The 20,859-nt window shown below is 37.1% G+C and overlaps 1 protein-coding gene and 1 long non-coding RNA gene across 2 annotated transcripts in view; both read left to right on the top strand.

Moving 5' to 3' along the window:
• GABBR2 (gamma-aminobutyric acid type B receptor subunit 2) overlaps nt 1–20,859 on the top strand; it is a 448,010-nt gene that overhangs the window by 319,909 nt on the left and 107,242 nt on the right. The window lies entirely within an intron of this gene.
• On the top strand, nt 895–13,666 carry LOC140249004 (uncharacterized). Its single transcript, XR_011902927.1, has 3 exons — nt 895–956; nt 10,595–10,638; nt 13,459–13,666. It is a non-coding gene; the product is annotated as an uncharacterized lncRNA (long non-coding RNA).

Genomic DNA, 20,859 nt, shown 5'->3' with positions numbered 1-20,859 from the left:
AAGAAACAAACTGGAATGTTTGTCTGTCAGTTTTTGGATTGTCTCTGTAATCCAGACCCTAGACATCAGCTTTCCTTGTGAAACTCAACTACAGATGCTGTAAGAGACCCAGTAAAAAGTCACAAGGGCTAAGACCTAAAGCATCCAGATCCTCCAGCCATCAGTAAGGCAGTTACTGATATTTTATATACAGGCAAGAAAACTTTTTGCTAAAAACAGACTACAGGGGGACGGCTTTGAAAGTTCTGTAGCTGTACTCCAGTTTCCTACAGAAGAATGGTAAGGTTCCTCCCACATAATCTTTGTATAGAGTACTGTAGGCTTGATTCTCACATAGTGCAAAAGCATTTTCTGACACAAAATGCTTCTCAGCTTCAAACAGCAGTGTGAAAAGGTGGTTTTTAATCCATAATGTTTCCTCTCTTCATCTGTTTTTTTCTTGTTACATCCTCTGCAATGTTTTTGCTTTTGCCGGTGTTTCAGAACAGTGAAGAGAACCAGTTGCTGATTTTCTCGTCAGTCTCTTCCTAAGCTCTACTTGGAATTTGCATTTATTTATCTGTCCTGTGGGCTGAACCCTACTTCCTTTTTCAAATCATCTTGGATTTTTCCTGTTGTTTGTTTGTTTGTTTTTAAGAAATATTTATCTGAAAAGGTGTTATATGTGTGCCTATTTGTTCCTATTGCCTAATAAATTTAGAGACAGTCTAAGGGAAACTGTTGATCACAGCCTGAACCTCTGATTAACCATCTGAGGCAAGCAATGAGTCACCTGTGTGAGCACAGGTGAAGGTAATTCAGCTGTGCACCCAGAAGGGGTGGAGCTTGCCTTCCCCTCTCCTAAATCCCATTTAAGGGCTGACCACTACTATTTTCTCTTTCTGGAGATCATTCCTTTTTGGAGTTCTGGTTGTGTTCCTTAATGTCATCCATGTTGACTGAAGGCCTCTTCTTTGGTGAGTCTTTTTCTTAGATAACCTCTGGCATCTATTTAATAACTATATTTGTGTTATTCTAACTATACAGTTACATTCAGATAATTTTGACAAAGTAGTTGCAGCTCTTGAGGACATAGCATTGCTACAGATTTCATGGAAACAGTCACCTGTGAGTTTACTCCTCTTTCTAAAGACAAACATCATAAATGCTCTGCTACTGAGGTGTCTTACCATCAATTAGGCACAAAGAATCCACCCACAAGGCAAAAAAAGAAAGAATATATGTATATATATATTATATTTATATATATATATATATATATATATAAAACTACAGTTCAGTAAGTCTTTGTGTAGACATGTAGTCATGCATACCTCTTTCTCAGAGTACAAATTTCTAAGATGTGGGCACAGATTGAATCCCTGTGGCTTTATAATCATAATAATAATGTTAAACAAATAAGAATTAGGGGGGATAGGCCAGTATTTATAGTTTCTGAATGTGTGGAAGGGTGGAGCAGGCCATGCCAGTAGCGGAATAGCGTTGACTACTAAAGAAAACTTGAAGTAAAATCAGATTAACAAATTAATCAGTTCAGTGAGTGAGTTGGAATTCCCATATATTCGAAGTGTATGACAGTGTTATCAGCTACACGTTACTAACCAACAAGTTAGAAGACCAGCTTTGGCTGATATACAAGGGAGTCATAAATATTTTAAGAGCAAAAATATCCATATGTAAACTGGACAAGTGCCACATCAGAATGTGCTGCATAGTGAACTTATTTCATGTCAGTGACTGCTTTGCACTTCACCAGCTTGGAGGACCCAGCAAGAGGAATTAACCCTTGGTTTCATTCTGAATAGCATACAGAGTATGTTGCAAAGTATTGATATTTGAAGGGCTATTCTGTGGCTACAAATAAAACATTCTTATCTTCAATAGCTTTGAAGAAGCAACAAGAGCCAACAAAATATGGGTAGAGTGGTACTCAACTTCAGAAAGGGAAACAACATGACACTGAGGGAGCCTCTTAAAGAGACACTGTAGAGAACACCCCAGAGAGTTAAATCTTTGCAAGTGGCCAAGAGAGAATTGAAATACACATATTGGAGACGCAAAGTATGTGCCACACATCAAATAGGACTTGAAAAGGGAGAAACTCAGCATGGTTGAACAGCAGGACGACATCCTTTAAAAAAAAAAAAAAAAAAAAAAAAAAAAAAAAGGTATCCAAAAGTGGAAAATAAAATAAAAAGGATCATAAACTCTGATAGGTTAAATGTAGAACACAATAAAGAAAGGTTAAAACAAATGGCAAAAGGCACAGAAATGAATAATAAACCTTTTATCTACATACTGGGAGCAGGAAGCTTGCCAGGTAGTCTGAAGGAATAATGTTTGATCAGGAAACTATGGCATTGCTTGCAGAAAGCAGGGTCAAGTGGAATTATTAAATGACCATTTTGCTGCTTTTTTTGGCAAAAGTTTTTGTTGAAAAGCTCATGGAGATTTCTATGCTTGAACCCTTGTGATGAACTCACTGGAGAGTGACGAGCTGCTGGTAGGAACAAACTGTTTACAAATAAGGCACTAGTTTGTTTTCTAAAGCAGTTCAGAGGAGTACTAGGACTACTTACAGCAGTACATAACCATAAGCTCAGAGCTGCTTTGATATCGAGAGAAAAGTTGTAAATGTCTTGCTGTGTTTTCAAGGCAGAGTGAAAACCTCATGGCTTTGAGCTAATGCCTGTAACAGGCCAACTGATAAAAATTATAGTCAAGAGTGGAATCAGAGATAAATATACAGCACCGGAGAAGAGTTGATATGACACTTGTGGAGGAACATATGACTCAAAAACTGTGAAATCCTTTGAAGAGGCCAGCAAGCATGTGAACAGAAGCTGACACAGCCTGCTAAGTCTCCAGAAAGGACGTGACAATTTATTTTGTGAAAGGCTCTTATGGAAATTAACTAGACATGGAAAAAGAGAGAGGCCTTCAAACAGGCATCAAATATTTTAGAATAAGGAAACAGAATTCAGTAATACATAAAAGTTATCATTAGGGAAGGAGGGATGTAGTTCCTTCTGGGATCTGTGCTGGGACCTGTGTTCTTCAGTGGAAGAGGAAGTGAATAAATGACAAAATTTTAGCTGTAATAGTAAAGCATTCCAGGTAGTAAAAAAGATGGGCTGATTGTAAAGAACTCTGGAGGGACATTGCAGAACCACTTTTGAACATTAAAATGTTTGGAAAAAAAGAAACTTATATAATGAGCTTTTAAGTGCTGTATAGGGAATAAAATAGTCCTAAGTTTCCATAAACAGTGGTAGATATTGATTACTTCAGTGCTGTGTTGGAGCGAGGAACTGGTGCTAGTACATTCCATGAAAATTTACTGAGTAGCAATCAAAACCTGTAGTGCTAGGACTTGCTAGGGAGTATTTGGGGGAGGGGGTGGGGGGGAATTGTATAACAAAGCAGAGAAAATCTTCTCTGTTTGATCTTATTAACTGAGTTTGGTTGGGACAGAATTAAAATTCTTCCTAACAGTCCATATGGTGCTGTGTTTTGGATTTGTCTAAAAATGTTGATAACACTGAAGAATTTGGGCTAATGCTCAACAGCATTCACATAACCTCTTTTTACTATTCTGCACACACAGTGAATAGGATGGACAAGAGACTAGGAAAGGATAGTCAACATGGTTGATCCCAACTGTCCAGAGAGATATTCCTAACCATATGCGCAACAGCATGCTAAGCAAGTCATGCTCAGCAGTAAAAACTGGGGTGGAGGAAGGAGTGCAGGAGTTGTCTTACAGAGACTGGCTGTGCATTAGCCTTCTTGTGGGAGGTGGTGAGACATTGCCTCTGTATCACCATTTTTTTTGTGTGTGATTTAGTACTTGGGTTTTTTTGTTTGTTTGATAGAAATTTTCCACTTGTTTGTTTTTCCTCTTTTCCTCACTTATTGAGCTGCCTTTATTTTGATTGATGAGCTTTCTTGCTATTGCTCTTCCTATTTTCTCTCCTGTCTCCTGAGTAAGCAAGTGACTGTGTGGATGCTTGTCTGCTGGCTGGAACCAATTCACCACACCTGGTATGGCCATTTGAGGAGCCTTAAACTAGCAGCATTGGTTTGTCAGGACTCAGTCATTCATTATCTGGAGTAAGTAGATGCTGTACATCCTTTTGACTGCAATCACTTGGCTGATACTTCAAAAGAGAGGGTACCAGCTCCCAGACCTGTGCTTCTGAGAGTTAACCTCAATGTAATGTGAAATGGCCTTTTCTGATTACAGCCTCAGTGACAATTTTAGAGATTATCTCTTTTTTCCATGCAAAGTTTTAGTGATGTAGTGGTAAGTAGGATTTCAGATTTTGATTTTAAGTTCAGCTAAAGAAAACACACATGTAGACTAGGTAAATTCAGTTCATTTTACATCTCTTTGATTAAGACAGAATTAGCCTGGCTTAAAGCAACTAAGTTGCCTGAAAATTTCTTTCAAAGGACTGATCAAAATGTTAGCTGAATTGAAATAACTCTGCAGGTACGCAAAGGTGTTGAGGGTTTTCTCAGTAAATGGATATAATTGCAATGGAACTGAAAGAGTAATTATTGTCTGAGTATCTAGTAGTCTTTACTGTGTGTCTGCTCCAAGTCTAGTACATAAAGAAATGAAAATTTCAGGGATATTATTTGGACTGTAGGTGAATTCTAGAAGTTATTCAAGGTAGTAATGCCAGGCCACTGCTCAGTGGGAGTTGTGTGGATCTAGCTTAGATGTGATGTAAATAAAACTCAAAAAGGAGTTTCTGTATTATGTTTGGAAGAAAAGAAAAGCTAAAGGCATGCACAATGAGAGTGTGATGTTCTATCCTGATATTTAGGCCAGTTAACTAAAAGCAAATGTCCAAAATAAAGGTTTTTTTATTTGGTTATACTCTTTCCCCCACCACCACCCAAACCCTCCATATAGAATTGTTTCGTTTGTGGGCTTTTAAGAAAAAAAAAAAAAAAGTATGAAATCTGGGATTCAACTACATGGATGTAGATCAAGTAGCATTTTAATATGAAAATTGTACTTAAGTCCTAGATTAGTAACCTGAGTTGTTCTGTAATGTTTTGTTTGATATATTTACTTCACATTTTTACCATTTACTTCCCTTTTAATTCTTGTCTTTAGTCATGACAACTGCTACTGAACTGGAAAATACTCTGCCATGAAAGTATATACAGAGGCGAGTATGTGTGTGCATCTGTATGTACCTGAGTAAAATGTAAGAGGATTGGTAAAGATGTCTAGTTCTAATTCATGTGCTTGAGTAGAATTATGCAGATTCTTCACTGAATTGAGACAATCAGATCATGTTCTCTTCTCTTTCTACATATGTACATATGCATAAACAGATGTGTTTAGAAGTATTGTTTACATTGTGCTGTTGGGCTATTCAGTCAGCTAACAGCTGGATTAGTAAGAACTTTGTCAAAACTAGATTATGAAATGAAGTATATAATTGGCTGAAGTAGTTCCTGGGGGTGTTCAGCCTGATGCCAGTCAGAGCTCCTTAGTCATTTTCTCAATATCATTATGCCCATCTGTTTCCCCTACTATTTCTTAAATTATTTTATTTATTTATTTATTTATTTCCTTCCAATCTGAAGTATTACAGGCATTGGGAGCCAAGTCTCTCCTAAAATATGTAGCCTGCTTTCAAGTCTGGTAGCTCACAGCGGGCAGCTCACCAGCAGTTGCTGAAACTGAGAACACTCACTTGCATCTGCTGGAGCCCACTGGTGGCTGGCAGCCATGCCAGCAAGGATGAAATGAATGGCCATGGAAGTCAGCTGTAAACCTTCTGCTGGCACAGGCAATCTAATGGAGGTCCAAAGAAAGACTAAATATTAAAGAGCAAATGCTAGTTTACTTGTCTTTCTGATGTGACATCAGTTTCCAAGGGAACAGAATAAAACGTGAGGACTGGGAGCCAGCAACTGAGATTGACTCAGCTGGTGGCTAGTTCTACTTATGTTTCCATGGAAACAGATATCAAATTGGCAAAAATAAAGAAATAAGAGAAGGGTCAGTTCCAAAATGACAGGACGAATGGCTGCTGCTTCAGCTACTTAATAAAATGAGGCATGCTGTTTATTATTCTGCAGTAAGCAATTTTAGTTCTGGCTCTGCTATTTACCAAGAAAGCTTCTTACCAATCTTAGGGACGTAGGTTCTACTATCATACACCAGACTTGTAGTTCACATGTCACAGCAGTTTGCTTGCAACATTTTCTGGCACAAATACTTTCAGATGTGGACCCTAGAAGCATATAGTGCACAACAGAGAGTTCATCTGTCCCACTTATAATTTTCACCTATGGTTCCTATCAAGTAGTGGTTTCAACTATGTGCTTATATATACCTCATGATACTGTTTTGCACTTTCACTATTTAAATACTTCTGTTTATCCAATAAATGTCTGTTGTTCTTGACTGTTGCTAACTTGCAGTTCATTGTAATTGCTAATTATATGCTGCCTGAAGAACTTTTTCCAGTTTTGAAAAAGTTGCTATGTAGTCCATTGAATATACCTTATTTTTCTTTTAGGGAAGAAAAAGAATTGAGTTTTTCCCATACGCTTTTGTAGTACCATTCATTATTTCAAATATGTTCACTATAGATCCTTACTTTCCTTTTCTCTGGTAGACTGTTCCACTTTCATCTAGCTTCCTTTCCTGTGACATAGAAATTCTAAAGCACCACTTTCGATAGAATGATGAATACTGTGTATTTCAGAAGTTCTGTGTGATAGTGTTCACTGTTATTCATCCTTTTGTACATGATATTTTGTGTACTGTTTTTCACTATCATACATTATTGAACAAAATTTTGGATTTTTCTGTCAAAATCCCAGATCATTTCTATGCATTAATTCACACTCCCTACAAAATGTGTAAGTAGTTCCATTGTTTTAAAGTGAAAATGACTTTACAGTTAGTTCAGTTGAACTCTATTTGCTGTGATATTTCCCACTCACCTTAGTCACTTTCCTCACAAATCTTTGTAGTCAACCTCAACAGTTTTGTCTACATGTTTTCCTGCTAGTGCTGTTGAGCAGTAGTGACTTCAGAATGAGGGTATGGCTCTTAGGATGGAAGTGTTACTCTGGAATATGAAAGCATGACACTGGGTTCATTTATGTATAGTTATTGTTACTCATGTTTTTGTAATGCAGTCACACATGTGGCGTATCCCCACTTCGGGACCACTTTGTTCTTGCTCTTCTTTGAGCTCAACTACCAAAGGTACTCAGTAGGTCCTGTTCTTTCCACTGTATTTGGCAATCCAGGCTATGGTTCTTCTCTTGGTATTTCAAGATATAGTGTTGATTCCTAAGAGGAAAGACTATTTGAGGACAGGAAATCAGGTGGCGCTGTCTAACACCAATACAGTCATTATGTAGATATGAATTAAAAGCAGTTATTTACTGCTTTTGGTGACAGCACTACTGAAATTGCAGTGTATAGTGTGAGATTGTCGGTAAATGATTCATAGCCTAATCAGCTTTAAAAGCACCAGACATACCATGTGTCAGTGACACCTGAGTGGTTTGTACAGAAGTCACTGTGATAGCTTTGTTTATTATGCCAGTGGCATTTCTTCACTTTAAACACTGAATACACTGTATAGATTCATTCAGATGTATTGGTCCGTAAATTAAGCACATAGCCAAAGACTGTACTGGTTTTACACTCCTTTAGAAGGTTGCAAGCTACTACAGAGTTACTGAAAGGTTCCACTGATTCTTTTTGTTATTCAGCTCTTGACTACCAAATAGCAGCAATGCAGCTTTAGGATATTCAGCATTCATTCAGCAGTGCCACATTTGCAACAGCTTAGAAGCTCATCCGCTCACATGCTTTCCATGTTCTTTCAGGGGTAAATTTCTGTGATCTCTGGACACATTTTTACTTCAACCGCATATTAAGTGTCAAAATTTAAAGGCATATAATCCAGACAGGAACGTGTTTTGCTATTTTGTCAGTGGTTTGAGTTGCTCTTAATATCAGAAGCAAGAAAGACAGGGAAACGTCTTAAACTCCAAAGCTTGATTAAGAAAAAATTCAGAAATCTGCCTCAAGAACTGATTGATCTTTCTCATTGCATTCTGTCCTGAGCAATGTTCATCCCTTTCTAGCCCTATAACATCTCTCCAGCTTTTGTTGAAATTCTTTTGGTAGGTTGGTTTGTTCATTTGTGGTTGTTTTTCTTTTTTCTTAGAAGCATGAACCACTGCATAAAGAAAGACAGATTTTAATGCTTACGTCAGGAAACAGATGCTGACACAGATGAAATGAAGTATAATGAACTACTCTAAGAGTATGCTGAGGCTGCAATAGAGGCCAGTAAAATCCTTCTGTCAGTCTCCTCTGCAGAGATCAAGGCCTACCCCAAAATAGTTATTTAGAAGAACAAATTGTCCAATGTAACTAATGATTCTTTGGAGGAAGAATCTTTCGTTCCTTTAGGTGTTTAATAGGCTGACACTGAAAAGACACACCCTGAATATTCTGCTACTCCTTTAAAGCTATACCTTCAGTCACAGAGTTAATTGATGGAGAAGGCCAATCTCTGTCATCTCTGATTATGGTTAATGTCTTTCACCCATGATGTCCTGACCATGTCCAGAAACACATTACTGGCGGTGATGAGTGAGTCCTGCTGTCAGTGGTGAGACTCAGGACATCACAGGCCCTTTATGAAATGCTAGACCATGAATGCTCTCTCACCTAAAACAGATGCTGTCTTTGAACTGAAATCTAAAACCTGATAGGTAGTGATGTAGCTTTAGAATAGAGGCAAAGTTCCATGTGGAGCACTTCTGTGTAGACCTATACAGACACTTGGTGAACTAGTTAGACAGCACGGGCAATAAGCTGGTAATGCAGTGGGTTGGAAACTTAACCTGTGCAAAACAGATTTGTTGCTTATGGGAAGAAAACCTGAAGAAACACTCCCAAGCACAAAGCTATCTTCTTTACATCTGTGCCCTGTAAAGCATTTCACTTCTGTGTTTACTTCTCCCAGATTCTTCCCTGTTGCTGAGCATTCTTACAGCATCCATGAGTCACCCTACACTGTATCTGTACTCAAAGCTCAAAGACCTCATCTCCAGAAAAGCAATACAGTTTTTAGTTATCTATATAATCTAAAAAACACAAATATGGTGTGTTTGGCTGTGAAAATACAGCTATTTTTAAAACTGTCTTTAAAAAAAACAAAACAAAACAAAAAAAAACTTAAGAAACAACCCTCTAGTGTCATCACAGAATGCATATTGCAGTTTCTTTTGGGTTTCCCATATAGTGTTAAGGGAAGACCTTTGGCTGCCTTTGTTCTAAGTGTGTTTACACTTTCAAAAGGAACAGTTGTTTCTCCTCTGATGAACATACACTCAAAAAATCAAATAAATTCTTCATATGTCAGTGTGGAAAAGCTTCTACTGCCAAACAGTAGAATGAACGCTTCTACAAAAATTGCATATTATCACAAATCTACTCACTCTTACAAAAGTATGTTTGCTTTTGAATTAGCCTTCTCCAGCATAACTGTCCAACAAAATGTTTACACTTGTATTGCTATTTAAAACATCCCACTGTATATTCTTCTCTCACTGGAGGCAAGGAAACATATAATAAATGTTACAACATTGTTAAAAGTATCAATAAGCATTAGCAATGCTATGGTTAATCACCATGATCTGCAGGTCATTGATAACTGCTATTAGTTTGGTAACCACATGAGTGCAGGTGGCCCAATGATCTTGGCTTGCTTGTGGACAGAGTCAATTAAGAAGCAAGGCTTTTCCTGAGGATAAATAATACTTGTGGTATCATTTCTGAATCTTCTGTGGAGTACTGAATTTCTATTACCTGAAAAGTTTCTTTGGAATTTTGCCAGTATTGCCTCTAGAGAAAATGGTGATTCTTCTTTCTTCTGCATCTTTACTTCTTGACTTAACTTCAACAATATAATAGGCCCTATTTTCTGATTTTCAGGTACATTTAAAGTAATTGTAGCTGAAAGAGGACCTGTGCTAGCCGTCTTAATTTTCCTCATAATATTATTTCTTCTCATATGTGTGTATAGATATATATATATTTAATGCATTAACTTCTGTATTATGAGTATATTAAAAGCGAGCTGTGGTTTTCCCAAATTAAATTTTGGATTTAGGTTTTTTGTTGTACTAATATCTTTAGTATTGCTTTTTTTATTTGAGTTTCCATCTCATCCGAAATATTTTTATTCTTTCTCATGAAGCATATGTGACCCAAGTCAGAATCTTAGAGAATAGAGTAAAGCAATTGAGAGTTTCTTTATTACTATATCATTTCAGGGTTTATAAGGCTAGAATAATCATCCTATGGAAATACCCTTCTTGTACATTAAAACCATTATGCCACCCTTTGCCATAATTCCTCATTAATAAATAAAATATCATGTAATTCTTAGCAGTTTAGAAGAATCTCTTCTGATATTCACTATGGAAATATATGCTAGAGAAGACAGAAAATTATGGGGAAAACTAAACAGGTTTCACTAAATATTTAGGTTTGTTGTTTGTATTTTTTTTTTTTTTCCAACAGATTCAGAGTGGGGAATCTCCCTTGGTTTCAGCAGTCTTGAACATGTAAGCTCCTGGTTCATGTGAATTTTAAGAATTGCTTATGGAATAATATAGAGTCCAAACATTATTGAAACAACCTGTGGTTCTGATAGTGATGTTATTCCAGGATTTTCACCCTGTTACATAACATGGTTATATCCCTGTTACCCACCCTGTGTGCTGTTTACTTCTTTACAGAAAAGGAATTTTCATCCAACTGCTTTGATTAGTCCCTTCTCATTTTGGGGTACTGTTGCAAATAAAAGTGGAACAAAACACCTACATAAAAAAATTATAGAACTAATTATAGAAAGTAATTTACTATGCAATTTTTATTTGAAATTGTGATCCAGCACATAACTTTATGCAGTAGATAAAAGCAAAATGAAAATTTTCTGCTGCCAACATGTAGGTGTTCTTCAGCAATTGTTATAAAGGTTGAAGGCGCATACATATCTTCTGTATTTTCATTTGGGTCTACTCTTACAATAACATTGCGAGCAAAGATTTAAAGCAAAGTATTTTTTTTTTTCATAGTCTTAATTTGTATATGCTAATATAAAGAACAGCCTGTTAAAACTGTATGGAAATACATTCAGGATGGAAAGTTCTGCGTGGTGCTAGATCATCGAGCAACAGTAGAGGAAATAGCATTACAAAGGAGTTAGGCTGGAGCAAGGTGGAAATGATTGCTGGTAGGGAAGGAATGTGAGAGTTGGTATATTTTTTTTCAATTTTGCCAGTATGTTCCTTTTTTAAATATAAGAATTCATATCAATTTAATTAATTTGAAAAGGCGGAGTCATATTGGAAATGTTCAAAATAGTTATTTAAGCTGTTAAAATGATGTTCCTTGACAAGTAATTTCCTTAAGTTACTCACCTGTCTGAGAAAGGTACTGGGCTAGGTAGAACTCTGTCAGCAAGTGCAACTGCTATTACATGCCAGGGTGGGAGATACATCAGTAATTTTTTAGTTCTCTTTTCATTTAATTTTATTTCTGTTCTTTATAATGTTTTCATAGAATAGAGAGAGATGTTTTGACATACTCTACATAGCACTTTTGAACACTGATTGAGGAATGTTTAGAAAGTAATTCTCAACATGCAGCTCATATTCTTTCCCTAGAATGTCATGAATATCGTATTTTTATAGTACTTGGTAAATGTGTTATAGTGGGAAAATACATTCATCTAATATGTCATAAAGAGGAAGATGTCTACCATTGTTTTCATTTTTATTTAATTAACAAAAACTCAGAGTAAAGATCTGAAATACAGAATTATGGAAGTGCTGGGTCTGAAAGACTTAAAAGTTTTCTGATCTAAGACCCTTGCTTATAGTGGGAAGTCCTAGGATAGGTTGTTCAAGACCATCTCTGGTTGTGTTCTGAATATTTTCTAAGATGGACTCTTCACATCCTCATTGAGTAGTCTGTTCCAGTGTTTGCCTATCCTCATTATGAAAAGGAGCTGATGTTTAATTTCTGCTGCTTAAATGGCATTTCCTGTCTTTCAGTGAATGCCCTTTTATTCCAGCCAAGCACCCCCTGGTACAAGTGATTGCCTGGGGTTTCTTCTTCCTCAAGAAGGACTTGGCATTTCCCTTTGCTCAGCTTTAGATCTCTGTCAGAACAGTTGTCCAACCTCTTGACAACCCACTGAGTAGCAGCAAAACCATCTGGTGTATCAGCACCTCCTCCTACTTTTGTATAATTTGCAGACTTATTGTGGATGTGCTCTGTCCCATCATGCGCATAGTTAGGATGATAAACAGTATTTGCTCTAGTACTGATCTCTTGAATAAAACACTCTTGACTGGCCTCCAGTTGAACATTGTGCTGCTGATTATCACAGTGCCTAGAATATGTTATTTTAGTCAGTTTTCAGTCCCCCTCGCAGTCCACTTGTTTAGTCTACTCTAGACAAACATAGACAAACAGATGTTTGTCTATAATGATGTTATGTTGAAACCTTTACTTCAGTGAAGATAAACAGTACTGAAAGAAATCCTCACACCCATCCACAAAGGTAGTCTGCCACTGTTGATTTCCTCTAATGGGGGAATGGAGCATTACTCCTCTTAGAGGAGGTTATCCTTAAAAGACATATCTCTTACAGTCTCCTCTAGTCTCCATGAACATCTTCTATGGGATATTTTGGAGCAAATCTCATAACAGGCCAAAGCCTACTAGCAGGATTGTTACCACGCTATTTGCCTTTTATTCTCCTCTCGGGATCATGAAATCTACTGTCTCCTGCTCACAACAAGTCAAGGTTACTGCTGGACTTCATCTTCCCCAGTACTTCCCCCGTTTCTAAATATCCTGTCCAGAGGAGTGCCTTTTCTTATGGAATCATCAATCACCTGTGTCAGGAACTTTTCATCAGTATGTTTCACAGTTCTCCACCGGGATTGTTAGTGCTCTCCTGTGTTGTTTGTGCAGCCCATATCAGGGTGATTAAAGTCATGAAGGTGACCCGGGACCTGCAAACATGAGGCTTTTTCCTATTTTCTATATATGATCTCATCAACTTATTTCTGATCAAACTCACTGTAGTAGATGCCCACCACAATGTAGTCCACGTGGTTTTGCTCTCTAACTTTAACCCGTAAGATCTAGACAGTCTCATCATCCAGCTCAAAGCAGATCCCAATGTATTGTCGTTGGTAACTCCTGCAACAGGCAACTTTCCATCTTCCCTCTTCCATCCATCTTGTTCCTTCCTGTTTACCTATTGTAGCATTCCAGTCATGGGAGGTTTTCCTTTATATTTCTGAGACACCAATGATGATTTAGCCCCACAATTGCAGCACACCTCTAATTCCTTCTGTTTGTTACAGGACTGGAACAGTATTTCATATGTGCATTGGCATACAAGCCCTTTGAAGAGATGTTACATCATTGTGACTTCCCAGAAAAGGTGTCATCTCTTCCCCCACCATCCTGTTCACTCATGTCCTCCTGACATTTAGAGGCTTCATATGGGCTTCCTTGTCATTGTGTTTTGTTATCTTTGAGTTCTGTCTTGTCTTCCTCACCCTGACAAGTCTTTTGCTGTTCAAGAGTAAATCAGTGAGCTACTGCCTGCGTCTGATGATATTATCAGATAGTTTTATTTCTGGAGTATTTATGTTGAATGTTCTTTATTGATTCGCAGAAAAAGAATAGCTGTTTCAGAAGATTTTAAAAGTTTGGCACAAATATGTAAAATTAATAGAGAAAAAATAATCTAATTTAATAATCTAATAAAGTTAATCAGAAAAATAAAAAACCTCTCCTACTAAAGAAGTCTAAAAAAAAAGTTCAGTTTGTGTTAAATTTGCAGAATGAGTACTAGGATGTGGTATGATTACTGTCTCTGAGTTTCATGGAAGAATAAAGAACAGGAGTGGGAAAGGAGCATGAAAACTGTCTGTCATAGCTGACACATGCAAAAGCAGTTAAATATCAATCATGAGCAATTGGAAGCTGGAAGACACTAGGTTAGCTAAGAATCAAGAATTGTCTTCTCATGGGGGGTGATAATGGGGCTGTGAACTGTAGAAAATCAGAATTTAGTAAGTGTGTAAAGAAAATTATATACATGGGGACTAGACCCATGTTTCTGTGTTTATGAACTAGGCAGTGCATTATCATGAAGATCTTGTGAAAACTGTTTGAATTTCTGCTATTGTCCAGATAAAGACTGACTAGCTTCATCTGGATTTTGGGATGTTTTTCAGCTGAAAATGACTAACATAAGAGACAGAATACCACAGCTATCACTGCATCTCCTTTAAAATGGTTCATTTGCCTCAGGCTTTAGGATTTAGCTGTAATGAAGATGAAAGATTGATGGCTGACTACTGACCTACTTTGAGGAAATGAAAGAGCAGGTGCTGCTGACTAGGAAAGCAAAGGGCTGTACAAAATGCAGGGAAATAAAAGCTTGGCAAAATAAAATCTCTTTTAGAACACAGCTACATTTCCATAGCCCAGCGCAGACTGATGCACACCTGGAAGCCTCAAAATCTCTATATATTTCTGTAAATATATTTAAGCTATTTAAAATAATTGTTTTTATTTTATATACAAAGGCTTGAGTTTCTGCAAAGGCTCTGAATCTATCAAACTGTCACAGCATGTCATTGAAACTAATAGGAAAAGCTAGATAAGACAAATTACAAAATATATGGCTTAAAGTGTGACTGACTTGTGTCAATGCTTGCAACAAACTGTTCCTTGAGTTTTGTTTAACCTTTGATGAAGAGGAACATGTTTCTTAAAACTCAGAATTAAGGTGTTTCACACTCTGTGACAGAAGTGTTTAATGGTTTGTGTCAACCAGTCCTTCCACAAAGAGCTGCTACCTTTTAACCAATTTGTGTCAGAAATTTTATGCATGGATTGTACAAAGGGCATGAAGGAAAACATTTTTTTGTTCTCATTAGCAGTCATGTTTAAAGCAAACTAGTAAGTAAATTGGCAAATGAACACAATGTTGACCACCAAATATTACTTTGGCTTTTCACAATTATCAAATTAATAGAAAATGGCATCATTCTTAAGGTAATTGCTTCCATTACAGAGTAATTATCTTCCATGTTTTGGAGTAGGTAGAGCCATACTGCCTGCCTTAAGATCTAATGGGAAATGGGCTGAGCTTCAAGCTCAAAGACTGACTTGTAAGTGTACATGCTCCCCTTGCATCTTGCATTTCTGCACTTTCAAAAGTCCTTATTGTTAACCACATGCAGTTTAAGTAGGCATCTTTGTATTCAGCTTTGTTGGAGATCAGAACCCTGTTAAGTCATTTACGGCATGCAGTTCTCAGCCATCTTGGAGAGGAGTCAAAGTTGTGCCTTTTTTTAAATGTAGACTGCCTCTAACTTTTCCTTCCATATATTATTATAAAGGTTCAAGAACTTAATAAAACAAAATTTTGTAGATGTTTAGACTCTTACAGGCAGAGCTTGAAGCTTCAGTCTTTGGGTGCCATTCATACATGAGAAATAGCCATCTTCTAGGCTGGCTCGTTTGTAACTATTTCCAGGACCTTTCCTTTTTTAAGCCTGGGAATAAAAATCAATCTTAGAACTGACTCTCAGCCATACTCTAAAATAGCTTAGTAACTCATTAGTCATTTTTGTACTATCTTTGTTTATTTTCCAGTTTTGAAAGTGGTGGTGGATAGAGGAAGTGGCCACTTATTATTTCAGTTTGTGTTTATTCCTGCTGAAAAGACTGAAATGAGTCTGGTTCCCTTCTCTTGACTCTCACCCATCAGATATCAATAAGCACTGATAAGATCCCCTCTCAGTCATCTCTTCTCCAGGCTAAACAATCCCACATTTCTCAGCTTTTCAGCCAACGGTGATGCTTCATGCTCCTCATCATCTTTGTAGCCCTCCACTGAACTCACTCTAGCAGCTCCATCTTTCTGTTGTACTGGGGAGCCTAGAACTGTATGCAGAACTCCAGATGTGGCCTTAGGAGGGCAGAGTGGGAGGAGAACCTCCCTTGACCTGCTAGCCAAACTTTTTCTTAATGCAGCTCAGAATACCATTGGCCTTTTTGGCCACAAGAGCACATTGGTAGCACATCATAGAATTATACACAGACATCAAAATGGTAATGGAATGAATTCCTTCTAAAAGGTTAAAGGAATCTAACCATTAAAATTACATTTTGGAGAGTGTGTTTTTGGAACTTAGGACTATTTTATCACAATTGGCAAATATTAATTTAAAAAAGAGTCTTGCCTTAAAAGGTGTATCGCAAAAACTACAAGGTGACCTGTTGTCAACATTCTCCTTGCCTATATGAGAAAACTTCTTCACCTACATGAACTATTTTTATACAGTTTAGATTCCATGAATATTTTACTTCTGTTGGTACTGAAAGATTTAAGATGTCTCTATTTCCCGAGATGCGTTTTACATGTGAAGTTGTGACAGTTTAAGTAGAAGTATACTCTAAAGTGGACATGTTTTGTGACTTTTCTATGTTGATTTTGACCTGATTTATAGCCATTTAATCCACATCAAAACTCTTTACAGAGTGCAGTTGTTAATGTAAAATCTCTTTCTAATTCTGCATTTTCTGGTTTAAATAATTTATTATTTTATTTTATTTTTTTGGTAGGGAAATTAAAAATTTCCAAACTGTCACGTTGCTTGTCACAAACTTATGATCATTCAAGGTGAAATAAGCTTAAGGTTTGAACACACATTCTTTTATCCAACTCTGTGTCTGGAAATATTAGACATTTGAATACTTGGATATGGGGCAATTACTGATCCGTGTTCAAAGTGTGAGTTACGAATATCAAGTGAAAATTCAGTTTGCTTTGGGATTTGTTTTTTCTTGATATTGTCAACTGAATTATTCATCATAAACAATTTGTGGGATTTATGATAGGAGTGGTCTGTAAAAAAAAGATTCAATAGTGATTTAATTCTGCTTTTGCCCGCATTTTCGGTCACTACCTTCCTTTTTCTTTTTTCCTGTGTTTGCCCAAGTCTTTCAATGAACATCACTGTAGCTTTTTCTCTTTGATGTATGTCCCTTTTGATTAGGAGATCATCAATTATTTAGATTGTTACAAACCTTGCAGCCTAATACTTTGAACATAAGACTGTAAGTAGAGCATTTTGAAGATCAGTGTTTAAAAATAGGTCATGTTTTTCAAGAGACCAGCCAATTCAGTGCTTGCAAATCTGGAAAACCTCCTGATTAGCATTCAGTATTTGTTAACCTAATGTGGAGTAATTTGGATGACATTAGCCATATTATTTTCTCTATTTAGAAAAGTCACCTAGCTTAGGCATAATATTTAATGCCAGCTGCATTAAAAGGAACTGTTAAAACTGAAGAATGATGATATTTAAGTGGTTTTGTTGAAGGAAATGAAGGTATTTCCCTGACTTCTCATTAACATGCCTTTCGTATAGTTTGTGAATCTTATGAAACTATCAGTGCTGTTTTGCTATGATAATTATTTGGTGCATGTTCTTTAGTATTATTAATAGTAGTAATAATATTTTGCATTTCTGAAGCACTTTTCATCTGCCTTTTCAGGCCTCAGTTCTCTTTGCAAACAGCTAATTAGACTTCAAAACACAGTAAGTGATGTTATACCCACTTTTCTGCAGGGCAGTGCTGGAGGGCAGAGCATGCTGCCTCTCAGTAGGCAGTTTGGGATGCTTGAGAGGATGAGAAGGAACCCCCATGAATACGCGGTGTGAATTAATATGCCATGAGGGAAGTCCTCTTATTTATTCCAACTAATTAGCTCTTGGCCTGATAAATGAAAAGGACAGAAATTTTAGACTGCTCCCTGCAACCACGTGCTTAAAAGTTTCTATCTTATTTTCTCCCAAGGTAATAACAGTTATGACAATACCAGAACTTTTCATTGTGTCTTCATATGCCAGGCAGAGGGTCAAACAAAACTACTTCAAGATATTTTTGCATAAAAATGTATTTTCCATGCTAACCCGTTTAAATGGTGAGAATACTATTTCTTCCAGCCTTGCTTCTTTAGTTTTGATTTTATTTTTCAAATGAGGACTGTCCAACTGCTTTCAATTATTACTGGCCTGAAGCTGTAGCTCTTGATACCCTGCTGGTTGGTGGGTCTCTGAGGATGGCAGTGCTTTAAGGGCTGTCTGTTACATCCAGGTATACTAGCAGTTTTCACTCCTCATAAATCCTAATCCAGAACTCATCAAGCCGCACATTTGATTTAACATCTTCCTTTATAAAAAAAAGGTGAATTTCCTGAGATTCTTAGAGCTGTTTGGGATTTCCTCTCTGCTACTAATTTTACCTTGGTTGCTATGGAGCCAAAGGCAGGGAAGCAGAAGAAATCAAGTAATGAAGCCTACAAGTAGTTTCTCAAAGGAATGAGGAACTGAATAAAGTAGATTGATGATAATGAAAACTATGGCTCAATTCATTGAAGACATAAGAAAATGACAATGTTGGGTCTTTAAATGCAAAACTGTCTGAGTTGATATTTTGCATCTTTTTTGAATATCTGTAATTTCTTTCTATTACCTTAGATTTATCACATATCATTTTTATACAATACAATGTAATGTTTTCTGAAATTCATTGTGTGCATGCAAGGTATAAGTAAGGCCTATAAAACTTTCCACTGTTTAGGTCTTGCTTTCATGGAATCATAGAATCGCTCAGGTTGGAAAAGATCTTAAAGATCAAGTCCAACCACAACCTAACCATAGTAGCCTAACTAACAACTCTCCACTAAATCATGTCCCTGTGCACCACATCCAAGTGGTTTTTAAACACATCCATGGATGGTGACTCAACCACCTCCCTGGGAAGCCTATTCTAGTGCTTAACAACACTTTCTGTAAAGAATTTTTTTCCTGATATCCAACCTAAACTTACCTTGGAGCAACTTGGGGCCATTTCCCCTCATCCTGTCACCTGTCGCCAGTGAGAAGAGACTTGCCCTGCTCTCTGTAAGCACCTTTCAGGTACTGGAAGAGAGCAATAAGGTCTCCCCTCAGCCTCCTTTTCCCCAGACTAAACAGCCCCAGTTCCTTCAGTTTCTCCTCATAGGGCATATTCTCCAAGCCTTGTTGCCCTACTTTGGACCTGCTCCAGCACCTCAATTTCCTTTCTGTACTGAGGTGCAGTGCTTGAGGTGAGGCTTCATCAGTGCTGAGTACCAGGGGCAGAATGACTTCCCTAGTCTTGCTCACCACACCATTCCTAGCCAGGACCATACTGACCATAATAATAAGGCCATATTGAGGCTCAGATGGCTGTCTTTTATGTTGGTTAACTTCTGTGTCATTTTTCGCTTATGTTTTAAGAAGAAAACATTTGTAGTTTGCAAGTGTTTTTCCTGGGACTAAGAAGGTGTTTCATTGTGAAACTGAATATGTAGATTGCTCTGAAAGTAATACCTCCTATTTATTTAGGTGGAAAGTACAACAGATAAAAGGAGAACAATAATACTATTTGATAGTGCAAATTCTTAGTTACAAAACTCTATTTTTCAACAAAGTTATCACCATTAATTATGCTTGTTCACCTTTGATGAACTTTTCGATTGCACACCTTTGCTTCATATACACTCCCATGTCAGATAGCATTTTATCAACTGCAGTCTGTCTCATGGCAACAAAATGTAACAAGGTATTGGTGGGAAAGTTCAACCTCTGCTGCCATACCACTGACATCTATCTCTGATGTTGTGGGCCCACATAATGAAACAGGAGGTATTACTTTCAGGGAGCCTTTATACATTAATGTGGTGAGAGCAACCTGTGAAGCTTATTGTACATATTGTTTAGTATCTGAAAAAAAATAAAAAGTAGGGTAAGACTTAATTACTATAGAAATTTCTTTCCTTAACACCCAAAGCACATAATGGCATTTTGTGGTTTGCAACTCATAAAGCAGATCCTCAGAACATATGCTGTAGGTTTTTGGTTTCTATCTTTTTTATTCCCTGTTATACTGTTAATTCAAGCCCTGACTCTGCAAGCTATTCTGTACAGCTGCTAGCATGTGCTCAGCAGCTATACCGTGGCTTTTTTGAACACATGGATTCCTGCAGTATTCCTTTTATACTAGACTGCATTAAGAAATTGAAGATGACTCAGTGAAAGTGTTTTGTTATGGGCAGGTTTTTGTTTGTTTGTTTTAATTATTTGCATAATTACTTTAAGGAAAAGAAATATTCACTTGAGAGAGACAGGAGGAAGGTAAAGGAATGCTTTAGTTCTCATAGGATAAAGTACAGTTACAGAAGGCAAAAATGTGAAAGTGGCACATTGTTAATTTGGTAACCACTGAGAAAACTCCAACAGAAGCTTTTGATCAACAATTGTACTGTGTTACAAGGAAAAGTAATGGAAAACTGGCAAGAAGTCTGAAGTATTTTCTATTATTCTTTTTTTCTAACTAATTTTTAATAAAGTGTCAGTAACTCAGAAACTACTAAGAACAGTCACTGGAAATTACATGGATCATCAAGTATAGACTCTGTGAAATCCAATCTTCTGCTGAATCACTGTAGACCTCTATAAAATTTGAATGAAAAGAGATTACTTTATAACACCAGTGAGAGTGGATTGACCCAAAAATAATGTCTCTAGGGTCTTCTAGCTACAGAATAGTGGTAGTCCCTCATGTGATGAGTTGGACTCAATGATCCATGTGGGCCCCTTCCAACTCAGGGTATTCTATAATTCTATGACCTATTTTCTCAGTTTTGGCTG

The sequence above is a fragment of the Excalfactoria chinensis genome, chromosome 2, assembly GCF_039878825.1.
Source record: "Excalfactoria chinensis isolate bCotChi1 chromosome 2, bCotChi1.hap2, whole genome shotgun sequence".
NCBI classification, from domain to species: Eukaryota; Metazoa; Chordata; class Aves; order Galliformes; family Phasianidae; genus Excalfactoria; species Excalfactoria chinensis.
Note: the sequence above shows the minus strand (reverse complement) of the source record. Positions and strands in the feature narration are given on the sequence as shown.